Here is a 7,211-nt window from a genome sequence, read left to right on the forward strand (position 1 = left end):
GCAGTGGTGGAGCAACCTTTAACCTCAGTACTGGGGAGGCAGAGGCAGGCAGATCTCTGTGAATTTGAGGTCTACAGAGTGAGTTCCAGGACAGGCTCCAAAGCTTCACTGAGGAAACCCTGTCTTGAAAAACCAAACCATCTGTAAGTCCAAGTCCCAGGGGATTCTGATGCCCTCTTAAGGACTCCATGAGCACCAGGTCTGCATATGGTGTACATACAGGAAGGCAAATATTCATGTACATAATAAACATAAATAAATCTAAAAAAAAAATAAAAAGTCAGCAAGATGGCTCAGCTTGTAACCAGAGTTAGATCCCCAGGACCCATATGGTAGAAGGAAAAGACTAGCCAAGTTCCCCTTTGACCTCCATGTCACCCTCCCCCACACAATAAATACATGTAATAAACAAAACTTGGAAAACAAGTGTAGAGAAGGAGTGACTGCTTGAAAAGGAGGTGGCAGGTTCTATGTACTGCTTTGCTCAGCACACACACTCCTGCTTCTAGTGTGAAGAGGCTGGAAAACCAGAGACAATGTTTGTCCTATTTCCTTGCAGCCAGTTAGTTATTTTTTATGTTGCTAGGGGTTAAACTCAGCTCCCTACACATTCTAGGGAGTGCTTTACCCCTGAGCTCCATCTTCAGCTCTTAGCTAACTCTTTTAAACATCTGAATTATGTTCTGTCAATCAGAAACCAGCAGTGATTCAAACGGTGTGCATTTGGGGATGCTGACACTGGTTGCAATGTATTTGGTAGCACTCTAAATTCATGGTAGTGGCAAGTTCCTTTGTAATCTTTAGAAATAATTTGTAGAAGTCTAGAGTTTGTTTCGTCAGTCTTATGTGCCCTGTATAGCTTCCTTAACAAGTGCTTTACTGGTTACACTGGCTAGAATGGACTGTTCTCTGCAATCAAACTATTTGAAAATGAGATGAGGTTTAACTTTTCTTTTTTTTTTTTTTTAGACAGGGTCTCTATATAGTACTAGCTGGTCTGGAATTCTCTATGTAGATCAGGCTGGCCTCAAATTCTCAGTTTTTTTTTTTTGTAGCTAAGTTAAGAGTAGAGAATACTTATGGACATATTCGAGGTTTCAAGAAGCCAAGTGGTAGCTTGCTTTCAACAAAGCACCCTGACTAGTCTCACCTCCTACCGATTGTACTCTGGTGAAGTTCCCTATCATACGGAAAAGGCTGGGGCATAACCAAAAGCATATTGTGAGATGAAGGCAGGTGATTTCTAAGGTGAGGTCATAAAACAATTAGAGCTTCCATCTTACAGACTCTGGGGGAGATCAGATGGCATGTTGTGAGGACACTGAAAACAGGCTGTGCAGAGTCCCATGTGGGGAGGAAGTGAGAACTTCTGCCAATAGCTAACTAACCCTGACCTGCCAGATGCTAAGCCCTTACCCTTAGCATCAAATTCTTACCTAAATCTGGATAAATGGACCAAAACCACAGGAAAGCTTCCTATTCAAGATGACTCAGCTAAGGTGATTCTGAATTTCCAACCCATAGAAATTGTGAGAACAGTGTTTAATATTTTTTAATTCACTGTATTTTGGGGGAGTATATCAATAGGTAACTAATGCAAGGGGGCAGAGTGCAAGCACACAGATGAGGACAGCCTTGTGTAAGCGAGGACATGCTGTGTGAATTAAGAGTAAAGGAAGCTACATCATCTGCTGAGAGAGGGGAGGGCACAAAACTGAGAATAGCATGAGAGTATGTTTATTTTCTTTAAAGCAGTCTTAATATGATAATGGGAGGCTTCAAATTCCCATTGATCTTCTTGCCCCAGTCTCTTGTATGCTAACATTATAAACATGCACCACAAATCCTGGCTGAGAATAATAATAAAAGGGTTGCAATAGGTCAGGGATAGTGGCATACATTTTTTTTTTTTTTCTTTTCCTGAGACAGGGTCTTACTACATAGCTCTTGGCTGTCCTGGAACTCACTATGTAGATCAGGTTGGCCTCAAACTCACAGAGATCATCTGCCTCTGTCTCCCAAGTGTTGGGGATTAAGAATATGTGCTACCTGCCCCCACCTCATCTCTTTTGAGACAGAGTTTCTCTGTACAGCAGCCTTGGCTGTCCTGGAATTCACTCCATAGACCAGGCTGGCCTTGAACTTACAAAGATCCTTCTGCCTCTGCCTCCTGAGTGCTGGGTTTAAAGGAACACACCACTACCGCCCAGTCCCATTTTAGCATTTTAAAACCACCTCCTGTAGTACTTACTTCATACCCATGAAGCATAATAAATACTGAAAAGGGCTGGGACACAGCTCAGTGGTAGAGTGTTAGACTTAAGCCCTGGCCCTGAGAAAACAACACAGCCTTGAGAAACTACCCACTGGAACTTATCAAGCAGACAGCAATAACCATCTGTTGTTCTTAATCCTATCATGCTGGTTCCTCAAGAAAAGAGCCACTATCCAAACCTGTTTTTTAAAACAAAGATGTTTTAAAAAACATCATGTTTATATGCATAGGGATCTATTTCCATCAAGGTCACAAGGCAGGTAAAACCAAAGCAATGCTTATTTTTCAGAAGCCTTAGAAAGCTAAAACAACTTTTGTCACAAAAATCTCCAGTCAATAAAAGGGTTATCTCAATGGAGCTTCTAATCTCAAGATCAAGCTCTTATTTTATTTCATTGTACACCTCTGTTATGAAGATATGTAGACAAATGGTACAAGAAGCTGTCCAAGAACAGCCTCCAGTCCATGTCTGAGTGGAAAACAAAACAAAACCAAAATAGATGAACTAGAAAAGCACACTTTTTTTTTCCAGATTTATTTATTATGTATACGGTGGAGCCACCATGTGGTTGCTGGAAATTGAACTCAGCATCTCTGGGAGAGCAGCCAGTGCTCTTAGCCTCTGAGCCATCTCTCTAGTTACCTAGCATACTCTAAGCGACTATTTATAAGACACAAGAGTCTCACCTGAGTGTGGTGGTGAATACCTTTAATCCTGAAGAAGGGGGTGGGGGCTGTTGGAGGAGGTTGGCAGAGGTAGGCAGATCTCTGTTAGTTCCAGGCTAGTCTGGTCTACATAGCAAGTTCTACGACAGCCAGACCTACTTACTATGTAGCCAAGGATGACTCTGAACTTTTAATTCTCCTGCCAGCCCTGATAAATGTATATCCTTAGCAAAGACCAAAATTTCAGGACTTTTTCATTTGTGTATAACATGTTAAAAATTGAGAGTAGAGAAGTACCATAATTATGGGCATGCACCACTGTGAGACATTAGGGACTGAAGCCACATTTAGTGCATGCTACATGCTTTATAAATCTGCTATATCCACAGCTCTATTTTTATTTTAAAAGAATTTATTACATAGCAAGATCCAGGCCAGCTAGGTCTACATAGAGAGATCTTGTCACACGTTCATCCCACTGCCCCCCAAATTAAAAAAAAAAATATATTGTATCACATCCCAAATGCTAAGACTGCAGATATATGGACCAACCCAGTTTAAAACAGCCTTTAAATACTGTAAACACAAACACAAATATGCTGACCAATCTTGTGTTCTCTAGGGTTGGGGCTGAAGGTACTGTTCTTCTGATGTAAGAGCTGGAATAGGCAGAATTGCCATGTAAAAGAAAAATGCTGTGTTCATACACAGGTTTATCAGATCTCAGTATGGGGCTGGGTGTGGTTATCCACACCAGTAAAGCTAGTACTCCAGAGCTAAATACAAAAGGTTCAAAAGAAAAGTCAGAGGCTAGCTTGGCAGATAGAGATTTTGAGGCTGGTCTATGCTGTTATGGCTAAAGCAGCTTTTATGCTAGGCATCCATCTTGGTACCCACCAGCCTTTTGTCTGACTCCAAATCCAGGAAGATAAGTTCACAGTAATCCTGACTCAGTGACCCCCAACTCCAAAATTCTGTGACTATCTACTTGTTGTGATATGAGTAACTTTTTTTTTTTTTTTTTTGCTTCTGTATCTTGCTTACGCAGCTATCCAAAGATTGTTTTGAGTTGCCTTAGTTACTTAACTTGGCAGAAATAACAGTTCTTACTTTGTTGCATAGATACAGAAGGTCTTCATGTGGTTTCTTTCCTCCTTTAAAAGTCCTCACTCACACCCCTCCTTCATGGCAATCTCAAGTTTGGCTCAAAGACTGTTCATCCTGCTAGCAGTTAATCTTTTAATCATATTTGGGTTGAGTCTATGATCCTTTCCATAACAGTACATACTAAGGTACTATTTAAAATCTGAGCCAAAAACAAATAGTATACAGGATCTGTCAGTGGACAATTCTCCTATAATTCTGGGAGAGGTTGATACAGAAGATGAAGAATTTGAGGCCCTAACTAAAGAAAGAAACAAAAACCCAGCTAATCAACTCTTCCACAAACAAGCAAAGAAATATACAAGCAGTATATAGGACTGAGATGTCCTCAGGGTAGAATGCTTACCTAACATGAACAAAGCCTTGAGTTTGATTCTTAGTGCCTGCTATACAGTTTATGTATTGCCACAGTCATAATTTACCTTAAGAATGATAAAAGCAGCCAAGTGATGATGGCACACATCTTTAGTCCCAGCGCTAGTGAGGCAGAGGCAGGCTTATCTCTGTGAGTTCAAGGGCAGCCTGGTCTACAGAGTGAGTTCCAGGACAGCAAAGGCTACACAGAGAAACCCTGTCTCGAAAAAACAAACAAAACAAAAAGAATGGTAGAAGTAGCTGGGCGTGCTGACACACATTTATAATTCCAGCACTTGAGAGGTGGAGGCATGAGGAAGACCAAAAGATGAAGGTCATCTGGCTACCACTGAATTTGAGGCCAGCCTTAGATACATGAGACCCTGCCTCTAAAGCAAAACAAAATGTAAAAGTAAAATGCTCTCCTTTCAGCTTTTACCTGTTATGAAACTTAGTATGTATGATAAGGGAGATAGCTAAAGGATCTGAGAATGCCAGTGTGGTAGATACTGCAGCCACTGCCTCTCAAGTGGAAGGGTACTGCAGGGAATTATTTCAAGTCAAATTTAAATATTGTCCCTCTTCAGCTCAGGTGCTGCTATTAAGAGAGCTAAGCATCACTTATCATCTACACTTGTTTATTCCTGGAGAGAACATTTGCAAATCACAGTGGCACTTTTAGAGCCCTTGAGAAAAAGTCAATCTTTGAAAAAGCAAATGTTCTGACTGGAGCTGAGCATGAAAGCCTTGCATAAAAAGATCACAGTGCAGAATCAGAGTCTAGCTCTTTAGTGAGTATTGTTAAAATATCTCTTCTTTAACTTTTATAAATAATTTTAAACAGCTACTGATTTTTAAAAACATTTTATTAAAAAAGTTTTATGTGTATGGGTGTTTTGCCTGCATGTTTGTGTACTATGTGTATTAAGTGCCTAAGGCAGGCAGAAGAAGGCCAAAGATCTCCTGAGACTGGATTTATAGATGACAATTGCCATGTGGGTGCTGGGATTTGAACCAGGTTCTCTGCAAGACTGAGACATCTCTCCAGGCCCACTTTTAATTTTTAATCAAACAAGGCAAAATATTTAACTATTTACCCCCTTCTTGTTCTTCACATTTTCCTCTGACAAGGATGTTCTGAGGCAAGAAGTCCCAGAGATGCCTTCCCCAGTTCCTGACAAGCAGGAAAGAGAAGAGTTGCTTCTTTGGATTAGTTTTTGGGGATTCCCAAACATTACTAGCAAATGAAACCAGATGAGTGAGTCTTAGTCCCCCCCAAAATTATAAGCAGTCTGTTAATGCTTGTGATTCAGTCAGGAGGGTAGTTTTAATTATTAGTTTGCTAAAGAAAATAACATCAGAAGCTACACCTGTGAAGTCCCACCAAATGACTGTGCAAATATGAGCTGAACAATGAGGACAGCAACAAATGTACCAAACTATACAGGGATAATAACTTTGAGGGGTTCAACCCTACACAAAGAATGTCAGGCAACTAAATAAAGCTGGAGTAGCAGGGCTGTCCTCAGTGAAGAACATACTAATTGGTTGTCTAGTGCCAAACAACCCTGAAAACATACACACAAGTAACATTATATGGACCCAACAGGTTATGTATATACAAATACATATATGCATGCAATAACAACTGGCAAAAAAAAAAGGCCATGAATTTGAAAGAGAGTTGGGAAGCATATATGTGAGAGGATTTGAGGTAGGAAAGGGAAGGAAGAAATGTTGTAATTAAAATACAATATACAATCTCAAAAATAAACAACAAAAAGGATAAAATAAAGACTATCCATACCAAAAACAACAAGCTTGTCTATTTTGTGAGCTACCTAAATGAACATATGCAAGTATTCCTCTACATCAAGTACTATGCACATTTCAGTTCTAAGGCGTGGAGATGTTCTAAAATAAGCTATGGGGCTGGAGGGACAGCACTTGCTGCTCTTTCAAGGACCTGAGTCCATTGGACCCAAGCACTTAGATTGGATGCCTTACAACTACCTGCAACTCCAGCTTCAAGGGATCCAATGCCCTTTTCTGGCCTCTTTGGGTACCTGCACACGTGGCATACCCATATAGACACATACAGATCAATAAAAATCTAAGAAGAAAACAAAAACAAAAACCCCAAAAGCAAAAGAGGTGTTTTTCTTTTTTTCTTTGAGATAGGGTCTCATGTATCATATGATACATGTACTGAGATATTATATCAAAAAACACAAACCAAAAAGTATACAGGGGCTGACTGTGGTATGTATTTCTGCAGTATTCTTTTTCTTTCTGTTTTTTTTTTTTTTTTTTTTTGCTTTGTTTTGGTTTTTTGGAGACAGGGTTTCTCTGTGTAGCTTTGGCTGTCCTAGAACTTACTCTGTAGACCAGGCTGGCCTCGAATTCAGAGATTCACCTGCCTCTGCCTCTTGAGTGCTAGGATTAAAGGCATGTGTGCCACCACTGACCCATCATGCACATGGTTATAAAACAAGCTAAACCAATCCTAAAAACAACAAAAGCTGGTCTGGAAAGGCCAGGGATGCAGATTAGTGGCAGAGTTTGTATGTTTAGAACATGTGAAGTCCTGGCCTCATCACAGGAACAAAAGAAAAGAAACCAAAACTACAAAAACTGCTCTGGAGCCAGACATGGTGGCTTATGTTTGTAATAGCAGCTTAGGGAGGCTAAGTAAGACAGGACTGTCATGAGTTCCAGGCCAGCATGGGCCAGAGAGTGAGTGAGGAAGACA

This window comes from Phodopus roborovskii, unplaced genomic scaffold, assembly GCF_943737965.1.
Source record: "Phodopus roborovskii unplaced genomic scaffold, PHOROB, whole genome shotgun sequence".
NCBI classification, from domain to species: domain Eukaryota; kingdom Metazoa; phylum Chordata; class Mammalia; order Rodentia; family Cricetidae; genus Phodopus; species Phodopus roborovskii.